The following is a 24,989-nucleotide window of genomic DNA, read 5'->3' as shown; positions in this document are numbered from 1 at the left end:
TCAAGATAAGATAATTCTTTATTAGTCCCAGGGAGGGGAAATGAGCAGCGTTGCAGCCGCTTAGGGGATAGTGCAATAACAAGAAGGGGGGGAAAAAAGCCCTATAAGAAATTCTCTAATTAAACTTTAAAAACAGCTCAGTAGACAGACTGAACGGTTGAATTCACTTTCTTGCACATAGGAAATATGGATATTGAACAGAGTAATTGATATTGCACATTAGTGAATTGTCAGTTCTGGTATGTGCGGTGGACTGGGAGTAGTGTTGATTGTAAAGTGTGACAGCAGCAGGAAGGAAGGCGCTGCGGTGTCTCTCCTTCACACACCGCGGGCGAAGCAGTCTGTCACTGAGGGAGCTGTTTATATAACCTGCAAGAATCTGCTCATTAAGAACATACAAGGCGAAGGGTAAAATGTGCTCTATGTTGACACCTTTTGGAGAATTGGAATTTCACCATGTCACTTTACTGTTAAAATAAAATTAGGTAGCCTAGTGTATGTGCAGCTGGATTCTCTGAGCACCACGGTTGTCTTTTCCTACATCCTTATGAATTCTCCTTAAAGGACAAGTGGTTAGGAAAAGGCATTAGGACATCATTTTTTGCAGTTACTCTTTCCAGTGTGAATACATCTATACTCAAAAATCTACTTATATAATTAGTATGTAATATGGACTGGGACCCTCCATGTAACTATAAATCACAATTAGTTAATTCAATTCCCTCAATTAATTCAATTCAATTAGTTTTTTATAGCCCAAAATCACAAATCTCAAATTTGCCTCAGAGGGCTTTATAATTTGTCCTCTGTCCCAGGACAGAACCACTTTGATAAGTCACAGTAGGAAAAACACATGTGCAAACATACAGTCTGTGGGTGTAAATAATAAGATGAACAACGGCTGAATCCAATTAGCTGTTCGGTTTATGGAGCCCAAGTGTTGTGCATGCCGGTTCTTTGTCACAGTGTTGTGGCTTACTGGGAAAATGAAAACAAAGATATTGTTATTGATATCAACACCGCACTGTGAACATACTCCACTACAAGTAAAAGTCCTCCATACAAAAGTAAAAGTATGAAATGAGCTAAATGTTCTTTTGTATCAGAAGTAAAAGTACTCATGGCGCAGTAACATGTTCCCTGTCAGTGTTCTACTATCATATATGGTGTTATGACGTCTTTGAAATCTGTTGGGTAGTTTAATCTCCAGTAATGCATCATTTTTCTATGAGATCATCACATGTTTGTAGTCAACTTTTGTGACGAGCTGATCCAAGAGGGGTTTTAAATAGCTTTTCATCTTAAGAAGTAGAAGAGTTTGATCAACACATCAAAGAACACACAGTCAGCTAATTTGGAGAGAAGTGCTTTTCACTGGACAAGAAGGGGAAGAAAAATTTTAATCTGAAAAGTAATTAAAGGTGTCAGACAAATGGAGTGAAGTAAAACGTACAATATATGTTTCTGAGATGTAGTGGAGTAGAATTATAAAGTTGTGTATGGAAATACTCACGTACAAGTACCTAAATCTGTACTTAACTTTCTCCGTTCATGTGAATGAGGCCAAGAACGAGGCAACACTGAAGGCTGTTCCTGATGGAAAAGATGCTTCTGCTCTTCTCCCCGACTGGCTCCGGTAAGAGTTTGATTGACAGGTTGTTCATCCAATCACCTGCCACATATTTTTTTTTGGAAGCGTCTGCCCTTTATCAAATAGTTCCTAATGACGGCTTCTCAGATGGTTCTGTGTGACAAACCGTCTGGCGGGTCGGGTTAACACACACCTCCCTCGCCAAAGGTTGCAGATTAATTGATGGATGTTGGACGTCATGATGTTATTGGTTGAAATTGGTTGGTGCATAGCTTACGCTAGTACACTTCATATTTTGTTTTACAGGAAGAAAGTGGGATTGGATATTGTACTTGAAAATAATAAGAAATTTATATTTTGTAAAAAAAAAAATTGCATATGTTATTTATTAAATATGTGCACAATATTACATTACAGTCATTTAGCAGACGCTTTTATCCAAAGCGACTTACATTTCAGTATCTATCTACACACCGTAGACGCAGCTACGGGAGCAATTTTGGGGTTAAGTGTCTTGCTCAAGGACACATTGACATGAGACTAGTGGAGCAGGAGCCCGGAATTGAACCGCCAACCCTCTGATTGAAAGGCAGCCCTGCTCTCCACTTAGCCACGGTCACCACAATATGACCGAGGATGTGATCTAAAAGGCCATTTTCCATTTCATCTTGACTTAAAGTACAGCCATGTCACCTCATCTCTGCAGTAGATTTCTCTTTCACACTGTGTGTTGAACACAAGGTTGCTTCTCTCTGCTGGTGGGCCTTTGTCTCCCCCACCAGTCCCTCCTATCCATCCATCTGTGCTCTTCGCACGCTGACTTTGCCTCTCCTCTGAGTGTGTTCCAGCCACACTGTGGTTTTGAAATGTTTTCTGCCTCTAATGAGCCAATTGTTCTTGTGTTTTGTTTCCCCTCGGGGAGCGTTGTGTAGTTAACAACATTCTGCTCACAACCATTTTAAAACATATTCACTGCAGCGGGGAGGGATTGGGGCCAACAAAACAATAATGCCTCGGAGCATGTACAAAATGAAAAATGTGTTAATGACAGGCGCGCCGGCGAAGTGACAGAGCATTCTTTTCCTGTCAATTAGACCTCGGTTATTCAAAAGCAATTTGCAACTCCCCGCGGAGTGAAATGTGTGCCATCTCTCGGGCCTTAGTGTATGATTGTTCAAGTGATGTGTTCATTCCATCTCTTTGTGTGCGTCCTACTTTGAGGCATAGAAATTGTGTTAAGGTTAGAGACGAGCCACAGTGCTCTATCCACATGGCGATCTTCAAGAGAAGAGAGAAAAGTGTAAGTTCTATTTTGAGTTGTGTGTGTGTGTTTCTTTTCTGTGTGCGCTCATGACCGTGAACAAGGGGTATTGATACAGCTGGCATTCAACACCCTGATTAATTGCCATGGCATTTGGCTGTTCTCTGTAAATGCCACATCCCATGCTGAGTGCTTGGTTAATAGATGTCTGCCCATTGCAGGCCCAGCGTCGGCCTTTCCTTTCTTTCCTCTCCCTCTATCCTCTTTTCCGCCTCTCTTTCCTCTGGCCTCTCCTCCGCCTCTGCTTCATAAAAGGTTAGCGGCGCTTTATCAGCTGGGGACGAGTGGAACGATCCCATACAGATCAGACGTCCACGCTCGGGGCAGTTTTGTCCAGAGTGGGCTTGCCGTACAAAGAGTCGGCCTCCTCTCTCTTTTGCTGGCAGCACCGGTTCAAAAGTATCTCATGTTTACGTTCTCGCCCTTCTTCTCTTTAATCTACCCGAAATGTTTTATGATAAGAGCTGGGAAAGCACTCTACCTTCAAGTGTGTATACCCCGAAGACCCAATTTCGGCTTGTCTCTACATCTCTTCAAAAAAAAAAAAAAAGATATGAAGAATTAGCTTTCACCCCCAAGTGGATTAGTTTGCTCTATCTTAATGAGGTTTGCCATGTCAGAGGGAACAGTTCAGAGCCTGCATGCTAAACAGACTGAAATTGGAATGGAGTATTAGCTCCTGAAGTGCAAAAAATACCTTCTCTCTCCAGCTCTAATTCCAACACTGCCACGCAATTACCCTTATACACAATTTAATCTTGTCACTTCCAAATGGGAATAGAAGAGCAAGCAGAGGAGAAATCATTTTGTTTTTTTCCCTCCTTTTTTGGAAAAGTAATTCTAAAATCTAATTAACTGAGGAAAAAAAAAAATGTCACCAGTTTGACTGGAAACATCGAACGTAGTTATGCAAATGGGCCTGAGTATTGTGGAATGTGATTTGACAGAATGTCATTGTGGATGGTGCGAGGCCAGATAGAGAGATTACTCAGCCGTATCGGAGTGGAGGGAAACGAGAAGCGATGAGCCTGGTAATTTATTGTGTTGGTATTTGTCCTGTATGACTTAAGACAGCTCATTAAGGGACGAGGTGTCACCCAGCAGGACAGAAAGACAGACAGGAGCGTTTCTCTAATGGGCTTTCCTCTATTCTGTCTGCATCAGCACTTTTCTGCCTTTTGCGCTGCCGGCTTAATCTTTTGACTTTTTTTAATATGAGGTGCCGAATGAGATTTTACACAATTCATCATTTTGCTCCTCACAGGGGAGAGGGAGATGCTTTTGCATCCTCCCACTTGTCTTCAGTCTGCTTACAGTGCTGTTTCGGGGCAGCCATGGCGAGATGGCCAAAGGGCTGAGATAAGGAGGTGTGTCTTACATTTTTTTAGGAAACAGTGAAGAGACGACGTGTTGTGACAGTCTGCTGTACAGGAGTCATTCTGCTGTAGCCGCCTGGTGTTACTGGAGAGTGGTCCATATGCTGCCACAGCGCTGAAACTCCATTTCCATTTGTTTCACCAGAACACACTCAATTAACTGACCCAAATCTAATCCTCATAAATCTAACGACCTCATACACAAAACCTTCTCACGTAAGAGAGGTTTTGCTTTTAGCTCGTTGCTTCCGCATATGAAACGAGAAGTCAATGTTGATACTTTTGTCACGTTATTTGTGTTCTTTAGCACTTCCGAAGTTATTTGAACCCAAATGACAACATTTTCTTAAACCTAACTAAGTAGGTTTGTTGTCGAAACCCAAATGTTTCTTTCTGTGAAAACTGAAGTTTATTTCGATAAGCGTGAATTGACCCGCGTTGCTGGCTTTTGTAGGAAAAGTCGTGGGAGAAATGAGGTGTTTTCATAGGATATCAAGAACTGTTGTATGAGGATACGTTTGTGATGAAATCATATACTGAGATATCATGACACACAATAACGTTGTCTAAATTGATAATAATAAGCACTTATTAATAACTCAAATTTCTCAGAAAAGTTGATCTGATATGAATTCTGCTTATGGGAATAACCCAGTGTAGTTAAACCAAACTATCATCTTAATCTGATGACTCTGTAGCATGCGATGTAAACACACACACACACACACACACACACACACACACACACTGAAGACCCTCTCTGAAGCAGCACTTGAGATGGAGAGGTATTTCTTGGCCCTGTTACATCCATTATGTGTTAGCATGTCTGATGTGTTTCCATTCTCGTTACCCTACAACGGTGGTTGCAACGCAACACTTGGTCCTTCCCTCATTTTTCTCACATAGAATGAGAACGTGACTCTGCTAATGTCGCCTGCTCTTTACCGGGTGTTTTTAGGGCTGCCGCCGTCTGTGCAACTCGCAGCGCCGCACACTTCTTCCACTCGACTGCGTGCCTGTTTGAGATGCTGGAATTAATTAGTTGTGTTGTTGCTTTTAGTTGCCACAGACTACAGACAAGCTGTGAAGCGGACAATGTTTTGCACGGGGTTGCTAAAGGAGGCAGCGCCTTTTGTGGGAACAAAATCCTCACTTTTTAAACGTATGCAGAGAATTTGCGTGTGAACACATGGAACCATGGAATTCATGGTTTAGACATCATCCTAAAGAATGAATTTACATGAATTGATAAAATCGATGTGTGGCCCAGCTCTAATTTTTCATCTTTCTGTACAGTATAGTACAAAAATAAACACACTCACACGTAATGAGAATGCCCCCCCACGGCGGTGACCTTTCATTGTGATGTCAGTCCTGACACCAGACTCTTCAGGAGCCCTCCTCACACCCTGACAGCGCCTAATTGCATGTCAGCGAGTGTTTGTTTGCCGACACAGAGAGCCATACAGAAAAGAAGCGAGGTCCACTTTGGTACAAACAAGTAATTAATTATTGAGGACACCAAACACGGCTGCGTACTAATCTTCACAGCCGTGTAAAGCTCCACGATTTATAATTCAGGCCTTTCTTCTCTCTCTGCAGTGAGTGCCGACGTTGGACGGCTGCACTTGAGGGCACTTGAAACTGCCAACTGGGTCAAGGTGTGACTTTTCAGTGAGGGTCCTGTGCGACTGTGCTGGATGCATAAGTACAAGGTTGTGCCGATCGATGTTAAAATAAACCAAAAGTTGAACGTGTGCGCCAAGCGAGCTCACACAGATGTATTTGTAAAATTCACCGGTGTTTCACAGTAATTCAACTCCTCGATGTAGCCGCCCTCACCGCGTTTGAAAGTGATTACATGTATTTGTGCTAAAAACACAGGGGTGCCTTGTTAGACAAACCCACAAGCGCTTCTTATTTAATATGTGTGGCAGATATTACACTGAGAGCTGTACATTAGGAATGCAAATAACACGGCGTCAAAGGGGTTTTAGTTAATTAGCTGGAGATGTGGTGCTGGCTCTGGCCCATAGCGGCTTGTGTTCCTCGGGACCGCAGACCTCGGCGGGGGGGGGGGGCGGTCTTTGATCTGTGGATCCCACGTTCTGCTAACAGTTCCCCAACCTCTGCAATGCCTGCTGCGCATGGACAGATGGGAACGACGCGTGTGTGTGTGTGTGTGTGTGTGTGGGTGTGGGTGTGGGTGTGGGTGCACCTTTGCGCATGTGACGGATCCAATCTGTTCTGTTGTTTTTACAACAACTTCCTTTACTATGATTAATGAACTGGCATATAGAGTTGAATTAACTTTACAGCTTGAGCAATGATAGTAAATGTTACTGAGATGCTTAAATCTTTCTTCTGTTTCTCAACACAGAGACAAATATATGCCCGCACTATATTAGATGGAACCCAACTGCTTTTCTAATTGGTTTCATTCCTTTCAGCAAAAATTCAGTTAATCATAAAACATCCCATTACGCTAAAGATAGGATTCAACGGAATTTCACTTTTCATTCTTCCGAAAGTATAACACTGAATGGCGAAAGGTATTAGAAGGAACACATGTGAACATTACAACAAAGGCTGATTAATTTCCAATGACAAACTCTGTCTCCAAAAGACAACAGCTCAGTCCGTGCAGGAACACGAGGGAACAGAAACAAACACCAGAAAGGTAGAAGACAGTTATCTGCATCACTGTCTCAATGAAAACAACAAGGTATTAATGAGGTATTACCATCTTTTTCTAATCAGTACAGTTATCTGTGCAGCCTCAAAGTGATGCATACATTTTGTTTCACCCTAATGCTCAGTGGTTGATATATTCCTTCCAGGCCTGAGTACACCTCCCCCTGCTGGCTGATCATCAAACAACATGGGTTCCTTGAGTGATGCTGGCAGGGTGTCCCAAATCTAATTACTGTGTGCTAATACACCACGTACTAATTTTGACAGCACACTGTTTTGCCAGATAGAGTACTCAAGAAATCAATGTAGTGTACTGTTTTGTACTAACAAGAAATAAAACAAGCTTTGTGGGACGTCAACAAAGCCGCAGCTTGGGTCCAAAATTTAGAAAACCAAAACTTGCACTTTGAAATCTACAGACTGTAGTACAATTAAAGAGGATGATGGCTTCCTCACAGTTGCTCTTTTGGAGATTTCCTATTTCATTGCAAAGCTTTTGGTCAGACAGAGACTATTTCGGTCTGAAAAACGTCTATAACAAAAAGCTTTGCAATTCAATTTGAAATCTGCGGTGTAGGAAACTTTGCTGGAGCCTCTATTCTTTTTAATTGTACCATTCAGAGTTGTGGGGCACTCATGAATGAATTATAACATCACCTCAGGATATGGAACCAACTGCTGGAAAACGATGGTTTCTCCTAACTGTCTTATTAACTATTCATATTTTCAATGGGAGCGTGTGATGTGACGGTGACAGGAAGGATGAGATAAATAAGAGGAGAATACATTAGACATGACAGGGCGCTGTGTGTGGTGTGCATCATTTCCAGGATGTAATGATGTTGGACTGTTCCACTAATTCATGTCTGGCATTCTGACGACCTTCTGCACCACGGGACAACACGAGCGAGGAAACGTGGTTCAGGAACAATGAGCACAGCTGCAGAATGAGACTCATTCGACTATTTGCATTTGTAAATAGCCAAGAAGGCCGTCCTCTGGACATATGTTTAATCTTCTGGTGTTTGCGTGTGTGCTTTGTGTCTGGTCATTGTATTTTATTACACACAGGAGACATGTTTGTATTAAGTTTGAGTCTGTACAAGATGAGCAGCAGGAGGATGAGGTATGTGGCTGTCTGCCTCTGAAGCCACATGCTCAGAGGCTCCACCTGCAGTAGCCGCTGGACTATATTCAGGAGAGTTGTTTCATGGTACCAGTACTTCTATCGTCCTCGGTTCTGTCAGTTCCGTGTCCTTGACTCTCCACGTTTTCAGCTCCTGGGCTTTTCATCGCTGCTTCGTTCTCTGTTCCTCCGTCTCTACCTCTGTTTCTCTTCCTAATGTAGCCATGGTGATGTGGAGCTGTCTCTGCACAGGAGCCACGTGCACATTCGCCCAGGGAATCACAGAATGGATGGAGGGCAGAGTGCAGGGGATGCATGGAGGTGGTGGTGGTGGTGGTGGTGGTGGTTGACTACTAGCTCAAACCAAGACAATTATAGGAGGAGTGCTCTTGTAGATAGAGAGGGCTGGCGAGGTGGAGAAGACAGTGAGGGGGTTTGCCTCATTTGTACTGGAGTCCTCTGCTCTTGACGCAGCCAGCTGACAGGGGATATTTTTATCAGCCTGGCACACACAGTGGAAGAAAAAAAAAAAGGAACAAATTCATTTGTGGAAAAAACCCCACTCCCAGACAAGGACAAGATCTCAGCAGGATAAGGCATAGCTGTCTTTCAGCGCTATCCGAATAGAAATCATTCATTCTTATTTATGCACCTGCCTCGACACTATCATGCTCAAGGCCTCACCCACTTTGTGTCCAATGAAGCAGAAAACCGAAAAGCAAAAAATGTGTCAGAAAAGCAAGAAATGTGTTCCGCGAGGTCTGGACCTGCCTACGAAGTGCACACGTGTCTCTGTGTCGGCATGCAGACATTTGTATTCTTTTAGCGCATCTTGTTTTTTCAATCTTTGTCTTTCTGTCTCTCTCATGCTTCTCACCCTCTTTGGGACCTCCGCTAAAGCCAGCAGGGTTGGAAGATATCATTCTGTAGCTCACATGCAGAGACCTCATATATACCGGTTTGATGCAGGCTACATCTGTTGAGGTTAAACCCAATTAGAGGCAGGGTATGACACATCTTAAATGTGCGTGAGAGCGAGCGAGAGAGACAGAGTGGGAGCATGAATAAAGCATGTCCTAAAGTGGTGTCACTGGGCTGCTGTGTTGGCATGTCGGCACCGCTCTGGAAAAACATGGCCGTCTCTGGGGCATTGTCTGTAATCCGGCATGTTAGAGCAGCTAGATGGCTTCTTTATGTAAGCAGTCCCAGAGTCTCAGACATCATCTGATATGCTTACAGTGGAGAAATAAATAATTTCCCATCAGTATATTTTGTTTCAGGATGATTATGAATTGCATTAGAACAGGCTAAGCCATGCTTACAAAGGGCTCATGGTTCCAATTGGCTTGAATGACAATACTTTTTTTTTGGGGGGGGGGATTAGGATTAATGTTGAATGCACCTGACGTTACAACAGGAAATATAATTGTCTTTAACCTCAAATGCCATGCAAATCCCCCGCTCTGAATAGTCTTGCATATGCATTGAGACGGCTGGAAAAAAAATTGCCGTCTGATTTTCTCAAAAGCAGCATGTTTTCATCTCTTTGCAGTGACACAAATACCGTAGTGTGACATGCTGACAGATAGATGATCCATTGCAGTCGTTGTAATTGAAAACACCGTGAGGGGGGGGGTGGACAATTAATCTCTCGTTCTCTCCCCGCTTCAAATTTCCACGGAGAACCACCTCGAAAATGCAGATAACGGATAAGAGTGTTATTGATTGGATGGGGTGGGAGGAGAGGTGACGAGGTGCAGAGGTTCTCCATCACTAATCTCTCTGGCTGTGACTGCATCTAAATAACCTGCAGAGAGGGATAAACAGGCGCATCCATCATGGGACGGCTGGTGCGGACAGTGATGGATGCCTCCGCCCTCCGCCGAAACCTTTCCCCCCTGGTCAGGGAAAAGAAGTGACACCGGCACTCAGGAGAAATACCTGGCTTATAGTGGGCAGGGAAACGCCTACTTCAGCTTTCTTCTAGCTCTGCTGAGATGAAAACAGATTTGTTCTGAGCGTTGCATGTTCCTCTGTATAAGCTTGTAGAGTTGTCCCCTGTCCTCCGTCCCCTTGTCTCTTTGAGTTTGCAGGATTATCCGTCATGATAGATCCTGTTTGTTTTGTCAAAGAGGAAATTGGTTTTGTGGATTTGTGTGAGAGTGTGTGTCTCTGTGTGTATGTGTGAACTCACCCATGTGTCTGTCTTTTGTGAGCTTTGTGTATAAATTGATTTGGGTGTGCGTTTCTTCTCTATCTGCATGCCCAAATCCCCTGTGCTGCCTGGACCCAGTGAGCAGGCGTGCCCACGCCGGGTTAGCCTCAGAGGTGCCAGCCTGATAGATGTGTGTGTGTGTGTGTGTGTGTGTGTGTGTGCGTGCCAGGCCGTGCCTTCCCTCCCCACCCCTGCAGCATTAAGATTGATCCCTCGTTCCCTCCCATTCCTTTCTCTCTCTCCTCTGTGTGCCTCTGCCTTTATGAGACTGTGAATAGGTGAAGCTCACAGGCTCCAACAGATGGCCGGAGCTGCCCTGTTTTTCTGTCTAACACACACACACACACACACACACACACACACACACACACACACACACACACACTACTGCCCCATGAATGAGAGCCCAGAGAGAACGAGAGGAAGAGGCAGAGTTAAATGTGACAAGGAGGAAGAGAAGAAACAGAAAGCAACACATAAGAAAGACTAAAACTAATGGAAACAGAGAGAGTCAGTGAGGAACAACACGCCCGGAGGAGAATGGGAAAAGGAGAAGGAGCGCTAGAATAACAGCGAGAATATGCTCAAAGAAGAGAGAAATAGAAGAAGCCGGAACGCTGCTGAAAAAGGGAGTGAGGACAATATTGAATTGTAGATTGAGGGAGCCTCTCCCCTCCCTCTTTCCCTCCCTCTTTTATTTATCTCATGTGAAACCACGCCTCCCTCCTTTCACTTGTCAGAGCATCTATAACAGTGAGCTGTCTGCACCGGGCTGCGTGGCGAGTGAGACGAGCTCCTCGCTCTGCCAGCACAGAGGACCGGATCTGAACGGACCGGACAGGACAGGACAGGACTGGATGCTACTGGACCGGCCAGAGCAGGTGTGTGTGTGTGAATTTGTGTCGGTGCATGTGTGTGTGGATTTGTGCTGGATGACAGAGAGCGCCATGTGCATCTCTTAGTGTGGGAGCGCTTGTTCCTCACACAGGACTTGCTTCCAGAGTAGCGTATCCAGAGGGTACAGTGCTGAAGCTCTGCCCTAGTTTACACTTGAATGCTCTCATCCTTCCTGTTCGCCTCTGAGATTTATGCATGGAGTCGCTAACGGCGCTGCTCATCAGGCTAAGAGAGATAAGACCTCTCGTCCATCACTGGACTCTTCTCCCAGTCTGAATCAGAGCAGTGTTGACAGGAGCTGCTGTTCATCTGGTGAAACAAGTTGGTAGTTCTTTTTTTTTGGGGGGGGGGGGGGGGCTGGACGCTGTTGACATGTGCTGTGTCTCTAGTAGCTTTTTTGAAGTGTCTGCCATCTAAGTGATCATGTTTCCACACAATAGTATCCTCCAGTAGGGAAATTATTACATTACGACTGTGTTCCGAATCTGTCAGAAAACACATCGCTTCAGCTTTCACAGTTCTTTGGTCCGTCTTTAGTGTTGAATTTTTGTGATTAGTTCTCTTTGTCTTCCTGTGTCACAGTCTGTGGTGTTTTTTGAAATATGGAACATTCATTGTCTCTGCATAGCTTTGTATTTACTCAGCCAAATATAATCCTGCTTCTGAATGTCTATGTGGGGGTTTAAAATTGGAGCAAAAACAACAACTAGGAATTATTACTTTTTTCCAAAAAAGGCAGGAACGGTCCAGTTTTGGATCGTGTACCTCGTGGGGACTTTTTTTTTGTAGAAATTGAGGAGGTATCCGGCAGACGGCATTCATTCAGGAGACGCCATTTCAACAGTTGCAGCCACTCCTATAGAAGCCTGCGCGCGACTTAAGTCTACGAGGCTGGTCCCAGTGAATGTACTCACTATCAGTGTTTTGTCAATATCTTTATGGGTCAAAAGGCTGTGTCATCACCAAGCGGTGGCGGTTAAGAGCAGTGGAGTGGAGGAGGGGGGGTGCGAGCACTGACCTAGAGGCTGAAATATTTATGATAGAGACAGCTGAACTCCCCGTGCTGTTTGGAGTGATAAGGGTGGGTGGATGGATGAAAGAATGCAAGGATGGAGGGATGATGGATGGAAAGTAAAGAAGAGATTCAGAGATATGTTCTTTAAGCATTCATTATTTATCACAACCACTACTCTGCCATGGAGGCTCTAACCCCCACATCAACTGCCCTCTTTTCTCACTGAGGTGCCAGTGGACTGAAGGAGGATGCTCCTGCTAAGTCTACCTGTCAGCCAGTCCCCAGGCATGTTAGGACTGCATGTTAGGACTCTATCTCTCTCACACACACACACACACACACACACACACACACACACACACACACACACACTTATGCGCGGACGCATAGGCCCACACCCAGATGTAGACGAGATTTTTTTCGAATTCATATTTGCACACTCTGAGCTGTAATTGCATGATTACACTCACAAATGAAATGGGGAGTGCACACAAACACATTGACTGCATTTCCACTGCGTTAACCCAAACATACAATTGCTGCACTCACACTGCATACATTTGTGCTCGAGCTCACACAACACACACACACACTCATTACATCCTTAACCATTTTATTTTGCTTTCACACACTCTTTGAGACACATAACCACCACACACACACACACACACACACACACACACACACACACACACACACACACACACACAAAGACACACACAATCAGTGGGAGTGACGACCTTGAGACCTGTTGACGTTGTTTTGCAGCGGCTGTGCCGGGAATACATAAGAGGCCATGTGGGACTCCCGGCGAAAATGGGGTGCTTGACATTCCGTTTGTAAAAATGACTGGAAAATGTGCAGGGGGGGGGGCTGGCGAGGCAGTTGAAGGGAGACACACCGGCATGAATATGTATTGTATGCTAATGCCGCACGCCGAAGCTGTTGACTCAAGCTGTTGATGAAAGCAGAGGACATGTTCCCCCATCGCCACCCTCAGGAGGAAGAGCTATTGACAAACCCATTGTCAACGCAGCCGCGTCCCTGGCCGCGGGGGCAGTGTGGTGACAGGTGGCAGATAGCAGTGGCAGCAGCCAAGGTGACACCGCTCGATGGTCTCTACGGGCCCCGCAGGCGGCCAGGGCAGCGCCGGTGTCTGCTCGTTTTTACCGCCGCCCTGACCTTTCGTGGTTAGACACAGCGAGGTTAGACTGGAGGGTCCTAAAGCTAATGTTTCCCATTAGCTTCACTCAGCCCTCTCAACGCCACAGCTTCTTCCACCTGCTCCACTTGCTGTTTTTTTAATGCACATTTTTAACTTGCCCATAAAAGCCCTCAGTGGAAAACACCAGTAATGTAGGAAAGGCTGAAATAATGCAACAAAAGTTTTTAGTGCTCAACTGAGGGGGGAAAGTTGGCACACTAAAAAAGAGAAGATGCCATAAAAAACTGATGGAAACATTTTTTTCCAATACATCTTGGCGTTATCGTACCTGCTTCTTCGTCTACAGTCGACATGGCATTCATATCATTCTGCCATACACCGTTACAAGGCTTCACTCCACTAGAGAGACTCGAAAAAAGTAAAGAATAAAGAGAGCAGGGTTTTGGGGGCGTACATAAATATGATGTTGCTGGTTTGAAAAATATAACAAACACAAAATGGCATCTAAGGAAGGCGCAGCAATTAAATGTGACGCGATATCAGCGGTACCGGTGAACAGCTTGAATGCGTATCTATACTGAAATATATATTTGCATATACATATAGTTAATGCACACAGCTTTAAACTTGGAGGCACAGCTAGTGTTTCATTTCTCACACCTATAGAAGACGTTGAAAGTAGCCTGACAGTGAGCAGCACTCTTGAGCTCCTGTTCATCTGTATGTATGAGCCGCTGTTAACAGGTCCTGCTATGAGGCGGCATCCGGAGATCAGTGTGTAAATCTCTGTCCTGCTGCTCCTCTCTAATGATAAAGGAAAAGGCAGAGGGGCTCTTTGACGACACCTCTCAAACACTCCACTGTTAACAGCGTGCAGAGAGCGGCGAGTAGTCCTCGGCCGACCGGAGCAAATAAGGAGAAGCGCATTTCCCTGTGTTTATACGTGCATGTCATTGTGTGTGTGTGTGTTTGTTTGTGAGCGCACGGTGTGTACGTGTGATTCCCAGTGTTCATGTGGGGACAGCCGTTTGACTGCGGTGTTCGAGTGCAGTCGGACTTCAATCTCTTTCTCTCTATATGGCTGAGGTGCCCCACGGGGGAATGTAATCATGCCCTGCTGGCCACAGAGCACGGGCTTCACTGCCCGATCCGTCTCAGGAGATGCAGCGGATAAGAGGCCCCTTCTCACTTGCAATACCAAACAGCGGCGACGTCACTTAAGCCCGGCTATATCTCTGAATTCCGTTTTAAAGCCACGCTCCAATCTCCTCCTCTAATCAGCGTTTAGATCCGGGGGTTATGGTGGCCTTTTGGAGCAGTTTTGTTACAGTTGTGAATAATTTATGACAGAATTAACTGCGGTTGCTAAAAGCAGTGATTGGGAGATTTTGGAACGCAGCCAAAATCTAGCTCAAGTTCAAAGCCAAACCGGTTTTCTGTCTGATAAGCGTAGTCTCATCACCGCAGATGTAATTATCACCACAATCATTTTCATCTGCATTTCCATTACCGTAGACTCACGCGCGGCGTTTTAATTGATCAATCTGATGTATTCTCAATTCCATCTATCCTGTCTGTATTGCTTTCCTTCATGGCCATGTCTCCTCCACCGCTCGCCGCCGGCTCCGCTCTCGCTGAGGTGTACACCGAGATGATTTCCATTAGAACGCCAAAACAAACACACACACACACACACACACACACACACACACACACACACACACACACACACACACACACACACCACTCTCCTGGATTTAGGCAAACAATCAATGAAAGCACTCGAATAACAGCAGTCTAAGTGGCCCATTGATGTTACGACTAAATGAATACAGGATGCGGTGGTGATGGTAGGACACACCAAACCAAACCACGTAAAAACAGATTCTATTCATTTGAACAAAAACATCACTCAAAACCATCTGGGAAGAAGGGAAAACATAGGAAACAAAAAAAAAAAAAGGAAGAGCAAAGACAAATTCAAGACAACATTGAATGACATCGGTGGAACAGGGAAGACATATTTTCTGGCTGCTTACTGGCAAGTTGACAATTGTACCCAGTGAATCTTAGTGTGTCGCCCTCTTTCAACATCTACCGAGTCATGGTGACTTAGTGGAAGTGTGTCCGTGCCAGAACTCTTCTTCATTTCCCTGATTCGCTACACTGCGGCTCTACCTTAATCTCCACTTCTGTGTTCGTCACCCTCTCCCCGTCACTGTGTTTGGCCCGGTCACAACTTCTGCTACCCCCCCCCCCCCCCGCCCACTCACCCCTCCCTCGTGCCTCTCTCTCAGGGTGTTGCAGCTATTGTTGTGCCTAATAAGGTTTATGGAATTACAGATCTCTGAAATTGGATTTTCTCACTCCACCATAGCAGTGGGATTACGGGTTTAAGGCCCGGTGCATCGGGGCACAACTGACCTGTGTCTGAACTGCTTCTTTTCCGCCTGCACCCTCAAGGTGGGCAAATCAAGAGATTGATGTGCCAATAGCTCTGGAGAAAGCCGGGCAGATCCCTTGTATCCATGTATGTACCTGGCAATTAAATTGATTTTGAGTCAGACAGCTTTTTGGCTTCTACGTCTGGATTTCTGTTTCTCTCACGTCGACCACTCTCACACACTCCTCCTCCTCTGTCGGTCCTCACAACTTTTGGCTGTGTTTGATCTAATTCTAATCTAATGAATCTTTTGATCTTCCTCGTCTGACACTCAGACACATCACAGATTTCAACATCCAGAGTAGCTCAATTCGTTCTAATCCCTAAAATCTGGCTGCTGGAGACGCAATTGATTCTCAGTGATACAGAGAGTTAAACCGTCTACCCCAAGCTTACGCTTAATGACCTGTGGGATGCCTTTGCTAACACCCCCCCACCCCAAAAAAAAAAGACTTGTTATTGTTCAGATGTGACTGAGCATAAACCACAACTGGAGTGGAGGAATAGTAGACAAAAGTGAGAAATGAAGTGAGTGAGAGAGTGGCTGCGTAGTGAATGCAACATTGAGATGTTGGCAGGAGGGTGGTGTTCGTTAGGAGTGGTCCATAGCGCCGGCTTAGTGAACTCTTAATTGGGGAAGAGACGGGGCTGGGGATGAGGGGATCAATAGAGGCAGAGCTGTGGTTCCAACTCACTGAAATCAATCAGCGTCCTGCCCGACAGGGAGAATGCAGCCAATCATAGAAAACGCGTCCTCAGACTCCGCTCATTTAGCCTCGCGGTCAAACTTCATCACGATCCACAGACAGATGGCTCATTCCATCTAATGTCAGTCAGAGGAGGATGGAGTCGCCTGATTGCTTGTATTTGACATGGGCATTTGATCTCATCGCTGGAATGCTTCAAAATGCCATTACAGTTTTGGTGTAAAGCTGCCAAGAACAGGGGATCATTGCAACTAATAAAGCATGATTCATTAACACAGGAGCGCTTTATAGAAAGGAATATTAAATGAATCCCTGGCATATTTTTACACCACTGCTTAAAATAGTCACTTTCGCCTCTTCTTCCTCTTAGCCTTCCTCCTCGCCTGGGTAATAGCCATCTTTCTGCCCTGTCACTTTTTGATGTATCATCCTCTTATTCACATCAAGGACAAGGCCAGGTGTCGCATTTTCTCTCAGTTGCCACGCTTGTCACACTGCCTTGTCACCCACAGCCTGTTCCAATCCACTCCCTTCTTCCTCCCCCTCTCTGCTTATTTATATTAAATCTGTCACTCCTTTATTTTAGCGAGAGACAAGGAGAGTAAATCACTTTTACCATTTGCAGCCCGCGGCGTCTGCTGAATGCTGCAAGTTTGTTCGGATGTCATCTTTCGGCCAAATAAAATTCTGTCAAAAAATAAACAACGTCTCTGCCGGTTTGTATTGTTGTCGCACAACTGGCGTTCCTCTTCCTCGTTGTGTCCTTGGCTTCAAATGTGTTAAGCTGTCTATGAATATGCCTCGCGGTGAAAAGTGAGCCGTGACAGCAGGTCCTAGGCTTTTATATTGCTTCAGATGGACAGATAGACAGGCGCAGGTGTCCGGCCACCTCTCTTTGATGCCCATGAGTGGCTGGCAGAGCCGGCTCCAGCAGAGAGCAGCTGGGGTCAGAGACGTGCCTTGGCAGTGAGATCTACATGTGGGCTTATAAGGCTCTCGCGAGTATTCTTAGCCCCGCTGCACATACCAGACGGATGCATTTGTGTGTGTGCATCACCACATTGTTGGATGCAAAAGCATTTACCGTATGACATATCAGAGGCGCCATCAGTAGAGAGAGATTAAGGCCAAGATTTCACCAAGAGTGGTTGTGGAGATGTCAAAGCCGGTTTGGCGCGGCTCAGATGTTTACATGCGGGACACTGACACCTGTCCAATCTGAACATGGATCAGACAGCTCCGCTGCTGTCAACGTGTCTTCACAGACAGACACAGAACAAGGCCTTGTAGCTTACAAAAATCTCAACTAGAGGCGGTTGGAGACGGTGCTGGGAAAGATGTGATGGAGCGGTGCTTACACAGCATTACAAACAGAAACTAATTACTAGCGCAATCGCTAAAAGTTCCTTCTGGAGGGTGGGAAGCAATTATGTTGAAAATGTAAAAAATTCTTTCACTATTTCTGGCACAGGTCTAATTAAACCACCTCCTGAGCTATTTCCGGCTCCCTCAGGCGTCACAGCATCAGTCAAATATGGATTTTACCTTGTGCGACTAGCGTGTGGACTGACGTAAGGTGTGCGGTTGTTTATCTCCACGTCCTGCAGTTCGCCGCAGTGTTTTCCTCTAAAACAGATGTGTCACCATCCTCTGGGTATGTGTGAGGGAGGAGTGGTGGCCGGGAGTGGCAATGGCTTACGGTGTCTGATGGGGAGGACAGAGACAATACAGGCCAGCATCAGGCATGGATAAACCAGAACATCTAAAAGATTCATAGATTTGTAAATTAAAAAAAGGAAGAGATTATAAAAACAAGACTGAATGGCATAGACACAAGATAGTCTGGCTCTGGTTGAGCTTCTTAGTGGAAGTTGCATATTATGTTCCAAGTATTCATTCACTCTGGACTTTGTTTGCTTACAGAACTTGGCAGTCGGGTGGATTTCTGTGGGAGAGGAGAACATCAGAGACTGCTTGTTCAGAGAGGAAGGTAAGGCTGTTCACCTCTTATACACTGTGAAAGTGAAATCTTTTGCCCTCTCCTTTCTCCCTCTCACACACACACACACACACACACACACACACACACACACACACACACACACACACACGCACACAGAGTTGACTTGCGTGTATGGATGCAGGTTTTTGTCCGATTGCTACAGCGGCTGTGGGTTTCTGTATTTATTTTCCTCTGCTTGTGAAAACAGTGCCCAACTGTGCAAGGTTCACTCTCTCCAGGGCAGTCTGCATATCTATCTATCTATCCATCTATCTGGCTATCCCGAACATGAATCACATTCTAATTTTTGTTCCTGTTGCTATGGATTCTACAGACCTCCGAGGAAACAAGCGCAGCGAGCTACAGTTAATGCCAGTGCTTTATCTACTGTGGGGGATAGATTTCCGCACCTCCGGAGGCGACTCGCGCATCACGACGCTTCAGTCAGTTTCAAAATCACCTCATTTGATCCACCTGCCGGCGATTAGCATTCCATTCATCATGAATAAGAGGATGGTTGTTGTTGGCCCCACCGAGGTGGAATCGAAGATCAAAGAGAGCTGTGGGTGTTGCGGTTGTGTTGCGGCCACAGCAGATGCCCCCTCAGTGGCCGTCAGTCCAAATGGTAATTATGAAGAGGAGAGAAAAGAGAGCGGGATGATGGATGCAGAGAGTGGGGGTTAAGGCTGCTGAGGGAAATAGTCATGAGAATTAACGAGCAAGCTACAAAGCTGAGAATTATAAAAATCAATAGCTGAAAAATTGCCTTCGCCCCCTGTGGCTTTGGGGGAGCTTCATTTCTCCACTAAAGAGGCAATGATGACTTAGGCCATGTTTCATGCTTTAAATCAGTAGTTGGAGGCACTGAGTTTTAAAAAATGGAAATGCATTTTGTGCTCACGCTGTTTTTAAAAAGATCCATAAATTTGCATGATCTGGACACATGGACACTTACCACTGTCCTGTTGGCTGTTTACCAGTAACAGGCTTGTGTTGCTGCTGTGATCACAGTCATCCCGTGTGAACAGTTGGATATCAGCAGATGAAGCAGCTCTCTGCACATGTGGGCATATTATGTACACAGCTGTGCACAGCTGACTCATTATCACTTGCAAAAACATCAGTATGCACGACTGTAATCAGCTCTCCTTTTTTTGATTAACAAGCGACTCGCTACAAACGGCTCCTAATAACGCCGGGTTAGTTTAGTGTTTTGTTTTTGGGGGAAAAAAAACCACGCCTGGCGACGTAGTTCTTTTCTTCGCTGAGCATTTGATTTTCCATCTTGTCTTTGTGAAACTAGCAAGAGCAGACAGGTGAATGATACGCCTTTATTATGCTATTCTGTTTGAGGAGTGAGGACTGATCTCCACTTCAAAACCCCAGTGTGAGGACAGCATTCACCTCTCTCTTTCTTCCTCCTCTCCTTGCTGGCAGAAGGGGCCTTCGGCAGTGCGGGATATAAAACCCAAACTATTCTAGAGAAACTCTTCAAAGGAGCAGTTCATCTGCCAAGTGAAGACCTCATCAATTCCATTTTCGTCTCTTAAACCACTGTCCCTTCCACAGAGCTCTGGTTGTTTACGAACAGCGTTGTGATTTTTCTCCTCCAGTCCTTGCAGCTCGTTGCGTAAGGTGCTTTTGATATCTTGTGAGTGACGGAGGGATATTTTCCCCCAACACTTTGGGAGATTAGCCTGTTGTTTGGGGCAGTTTCTCTTCAGACTGATTCCTCACATCCTCTCGGGGGTTACGTGATGCACATTGCGGGGTTCTGGGAGTATTTTCCCAACCCTCATTTTCCACATCACCAAGTCGGGAACTGCTAGCTTGCTTTCATGCCCCTGCCTGCCTTCTGCCCGCTGATTAAAAGTCAAATATTAAAGTGCTCTGTTGTGAGCGTGGCCTAATTGATTCTTTCCGCCGGGTGCACACAGAATGGGCTGACAGCAGGCGATACCAGGCTTTGTCAACATCGGGCATGCTGCCTGACGGTCAGGACGGCACCCCCAATAAAGCCTCCTGTGAGTGTGCCAACCTGCGGCGCCACACACAGAGAGGCCACTCGGCACTCTGGCCAAGCTTTATAGTAACAACGCAGAGGCAGCCCATTCTTTTGCTGCGTGTCAGCTCCCATCGGCTGGCTGGGAAGTCGGCTCTCTATTTGTAAGGAAGTGGCTGTAAATAAAGTGTGTGTGTGTGTGTGTGTGTGTGTGTGTGTGTGTGTGTGTGTGTGTGTGTGTGTGTGTGTGTGTGTGTGTGTGTGTGCGCACGCGCGCGCCTGTACACTTGAAAAAAACAATCTCTCTGCCCACTTGCATAACCACTCAGCCAACTTAAGCTATCTGGGACGATGGTGCTGAAAGGAGGTTTCATCTGAATTCCACCTTCTTCTTCTTCTTCTTCTTCTTCTCTTCCACAGCTCTCCTGCCGTTCAGAAAATTGCTTTAATAGCTTTAAATCACAGCCGTCTTTAACAAGGAGCTTTCTAAACACCGGATGGCACCAAGCATTTCATCGCCGCCCACCCTGAAAGAAATGCAGCGCATCTGGTTGCGATATCTGGAGATATATACCGTTTGCTTGTAGTGTCTTACCCTCCCTTTAACTACAATGTAGAGATAATTAATTGAATCTCTGCAGCCGTAAAAGAGTGACCCTCTCTCCTCCATATAGGCTGAGGATGTATAATTCTTTCCCTGTCTTGTCTGCTTACGCTATGAATTTACAGGCCATTTTATGCGTGTCTCGAATTGGCTGTACTCCCCATTTATTTTTAATGCTTTTCTACTTGACATATAGGAGAGTGCAACAGTGATCTTGGCGCTATACGACGCTCATTAAGCGCAGACGTTCATCCGTGACGCTTCTCTCATGAATCTGATTGACCTTTTTGCTCAGTGTGATCCACGGTAAAAGGTTATTAATCCCCCCTCCACCACCCGGTTGAAAAGCTGGCTATATATCCTGTCCTGTCTGATGCTTAATGTTCCATCTGCGCTGATAGGAAGGTGTGATAAGAAAGGTTTGAAGGTGTGTGGGGGTCTGGCTATTGAGGTCAGAGAGCTGGCCGGTAATTACTCTATTACCGGAATGGGCCCGCGCTCTGCGCTGACATCGCACTAATTACAACACAAGGGTGATGAACTTGATCAAAGCGCTGCTAATTCATGTTTAATAAAAGAGAGCGGGAGAATAAGGCGAAGAAGGGGCCGAGCGGGTTGCCTTCGGGTGCGTCGAGAACATTTTGACAAAGGTCATGATCACAACATGTACCATTTCCACCCGTGCAAATTCAGTGCATTCGGTACTTGAATCGCATTTCAGCGTGACCGATCGGCAGCACAGTCGTGGAATGGTCTCTCGGCTGCTTCAGTAGTAAAGGCCACTGAAAAGTAATCATAATGTTCTCTCCCCTGAGTACTGAGCAGGGTTTCATTTCTACCTCCATCCTGTTACTTCCCTGCTGTAGATCCCAAGGGGGGTTCCAGAGGCTGAGTGTGTGTGTGTGTGTGTGTGTGTGTGTGTGTGTGTGTGTGTGTGTGTGTGGGGGGGGGGGGGGGGGGGGGGGGGGGGGGGGGGTCATGATCACGACCATAGGAGGGGAGGCGCGACAGCTGGCTGCTTGTCTGACAGGAGCTTAATAGAGGTCTAATAGGAGAGATTCAAGTCCCAGAGACCACTTCTGTGACCTTGACATGAGCCTGTGGAGGCAGGTAAAGAGGGGGGGGGGGGGGGGGGGGGGGCAGAAAGGTGAGTTATCATTATAGAGGGTGACAGGCAGATGGGTTAAATATCTTCTTCTCCCTCATTTCTCTCTCTCTCTCTGACTCTGTTTATTTGAACTTTGCATACCCTTGTTGTCCAGTTAAGTGACCGTTCAGAGAACTTCAGCATAAAGGAAAGCGATCTGGCTTTCTCTCCCCTGTGTGTGTGTGTGTGTGTGTGTGTGTGTGTGCGTGTGGATGGTTGATTCCAGCGTTATTACTGTTAGTTGTCATTTCAGCCATTCTCTTTACTGAGAGAGAGGCTTAAAGCGTTTTTTTTTCTTTTTTTCTGTGTAAATGCTGATGAAGTATTCTGTTTGGGGAAATTATTATTGAGATTACAGCAACTTCTTATAACGACATGCAGACTAAAATGGAACAGATTTTTAACTTTGGAAGTCAATTTCAAGTTTCAATTATGTTGTAAAGTTTACTGCCAGTAGTATTTTAAAGTTGATGACTGCGGTGACTGTGAGTCCCTTAACAGCTACATTTTGTTTTAACTGTTCCATGACCGATGCCAGCTGAAACTTTATGACAATCCAAGGCAGAGTATGTTTGTGACTTATTTCAGTTACAACTAACGACAACTAAAATTCCTCCTGACAACTTCAACATTCCTACATGACTGTATTTGTGTGAGTGTGAGTGTGTACTTTGTGTACGTCTCCCTCCTCACTCAATGATACTAATCAAAGGGTGGGGGGGGGGGTCAAGCCTACTGGGACAGCCAATGAGCATCATCCACAGTAAGAGCCACTACCGCCTGATCAATCTGAGCTCTCATTAAAAGGCTGCCAAGCCCTTTGCAACCCGATACAATATCAATACTGTAGCACCACAGAGAGACCTCCAGAGCTGTTAGGCAGGCCGCTGGCAGCTTAGCTGTCATTACCGGGCAGGCAACATGCCAGAGACCCCCTTCATGGACCACTTAGGCTCCCCCCATGGTCCCAAACACAGGTCAGCGCAGACAGATGGGCTGTCTGGGCAGCTGTCCAGGGGACGAGGCAGAGAGAGATGGATACCGACCTGTAGAGGAGGAGACAGCCTGTGCTCTCTCCCAATATGGAGGGACGATGTGGGCTGTGTGTGTGTGTGTGTGTGTGTGTGTGTGTGTGTTGACTGCGTACAGTTACACGTCGCTGCGGTTTCACCTGAGGCTTGTTTGTTTGCCGTGAGTATTTTCTGTGTTGGTCAATTACTGTGGATCGTCACACAAACTGTTTAAACTGAACAAAATACAGACTTTAGTTTGAAAAAAAACCCACACACACACACTCAATGTACGCTGTACGTGTTGTTACAAATTAAAAAAGTCTTCTCTTTGGTTTTGGCACATATCCCAAGATGCCTGCTGGGAAAACCACAAGCATTGAATAGCAATCTGTGGTGATTTCTGAGTAGAGCAAATGGGGGTAATATAAGTGGCCATACATAGAAAGCCTCTGTAATCCAGATCTTTGTGTGGAGGTCTCCCCTCTGTGCTCCAGTCTTAACCCCCTGTGTGGTTCCGATAGGGGAGGGCGGGATCACTGTGTGCGTCTCTAAACCCCCAGTAATCCGCCGACAAAAGGCCCAGGAGAAAGCCTGGCTAGCGAGGGGTGGAGGGGTTAGGACGGAGAATGGGCGGAGTGAAGAAATAAAGAAGTGGTCGTCGCTTCTCCAACCCCCAAGGGTATGCTTAACACCAGAGAAGATGGTCCCCACTGCGCCCGCAGACCCCCGCCACCCCAGGGTAAAACATCCCTCTGCTGCGTAGGGCCTCTTTGAGTAGTCGAGACGTTGTTTATCAGTAGAGTGAAAGAATCCCGAGTCTGTAGAAGTGATCGTCAGCAGCTGAACTGTAACTTCCAGACAGCGCGTTGAATCATCTGGGCTATAATTTATTCAGAGGGCTTGGCAGCAGTTGTTTGCTGAAAGATGAAACCGATATTGTCTGTAATCATCATTAAGTCAGGGCCATTAGGATCAGTCCCCACTGCAGGTGTTAATTTGATGATGGGAGAGAAATGGCATGTAATTAAAACACAACAAACGGCAGCTTAAAATCTATGAATCCTAATTTTCACCAACTATAGGGATAATTGCGTTATCCCGAGCAGATAAATATCACGGTGTGCACCCCAATAACGTTCCTCTCATTAAGCTTCTTTTTGTATTCTGGCGTTCTAAGCAGATCATATTTTGTGTGATGGCTGATGTCTCACTGGTGCTCCAGCTATGCAATGTCATGCAGAAGTCACTTGGCTGCACTGAGGCCTCGGTGAGGTAGTTTAGGTCTGTGGAACAATTGGCCCCGGCTGATTTGTCTGTAATCCATTTAGCTGAGATGTGACACACTGTAGGGGGGCTTTGCCTCTGGTCAATAAGTGCCAATAAGAAACAGCCATCACTCAGCGGGCTGCCCTGTCCACCAGCTTGCTCACTTGTTTCAGCTGTCAACCTCTGTCTCAAAGGAGCTGGCAATTGTGCCGCTCTCTCGGACGCACCACAAATGGCTTTCCCATACAAACCTCAATGGGACAGGAAAGGCAAGGACACTCGCAGACTGCAAAACAGGCGCATTTCCCTCTGACATCAGAATAAACCCATCTGAAGGGGGAAAAAAGCTACGTATTGACAAAACACCATTGACAGTTGCTCATTCTCTCAGTCCTAAAACCCCTG

At 45.8% G+C, this 24,989-nt stretch overlaps 1 protein-coding gene across 4 annotated transcripts in view; it reads left to right on the top strand.

Moving 5' to 3' along the window:
- Positions 1-1,556: 1,556 nt before the first annotated feature.
- sulf2a (sulfatase 2a) overlaps positions 1,557-24,989 on the top strand; it is a 41,368-nt gene continuing 17,935 nt past the window's right edge. For 2 of the 4 annotated variants that reach the window (XM_068720209.1, XM_068720206.1), the window contains exons 1-3: positions 1,557-1,636; positions 11,064-11,204; positions 18,474-18,540. The gene's annotated coding sequence lies outside the window, so the exon portion shown is untranslated. Of the gene's footprint in view, positions 1,637-11,063; positions 11,205-11,488; positions 11,542-18,473; positions 18,541-24,989 lie in introns of those variants that run through there. The other 2 variants (XM_068720208.1, XM_068720207.1) reach the window with 2 other exon arrangements.

This window comes from Cebidichthys violaceus, unplaced genomic scaffold (genome assembly GCF_023349555.1).
Source record: "Cebidichthys violaceus isolate CVI_PGR_0920_01 unplaced genomic scaffold, fCebVio1.0.p SCAF_25, whole genome shotgun sequence".
NCBI classification, from domain to species: Eukaryota; Metazoa; Chordata; class Actinopteri; order Perciformes; family Stichaeidae; genus Cebidichthys; species Cebidichthys violaceus.
This window is presented reverse-complemented; position numbering and strand designations above follow the sequence as displayed.